The sequence below is a fragment of the Acipenser ruthenus genome, chromosome 2 (genome assembly GCF_902713425.1).
Source record: "Acipenser ruthenus chromosome 2, fAciRut3.2 maternal haplotype, whole genome shotgun sequence".
Lineage (NCBI taxonomy): Eukaryota > Metazoa > Chordata > Actinopteri > Acipenseriformes > Acipenseridae > Acipenser > Acipenser ruthenus.
Window position 1 is genome coordinate 16,258,043 of NC_081190.1, and position 509 is coordinate 16,258,551.

Below are 509 nucleotides of genomic sequence, written 5' to 3' on the forward strand. Positions count from 1 at the left end.
GAAGTGATGCAGTGCTGATGCAACAGACTCTACTGAATCAAGACATCAAGGTGTGACTCCCATTTAAGTATGGGGGATTTCCCAGAGTAAAGCAGCCACAACTTTGGAAGATAAATGGTTCCTGATACCTCAGGAGACTTCCCAACGTCGTGTAGTGTGTCAAAGCTGTCATGGCAGTTTGTTCAGATTTGTTTTTTAAAAGTGGTTGTAACTAACAAAATAATTCTATATGCACATTCATTCACTGTCTAGGTCTTAACTGTGTAGTTTTTAAAGGAAGCTGCGTTTTAGCAAACATGTATTTCCATTTTAAAACATTATATCTGGAAGTACACTAGGGTAAATAAATCTGTCAGCAGGCCTTGCTTTCTGATAGATTTGCAGTTTAATTGTCCCCCATCCCTTCAGAGCTGCCTTTCCTGTTAGTAACCAACCAGCTGCTTCCCAAAAACAATACTGGAGATTTCAGAAATGTACTGTAGTGAGGAAAGACATGATAACCACCAGTA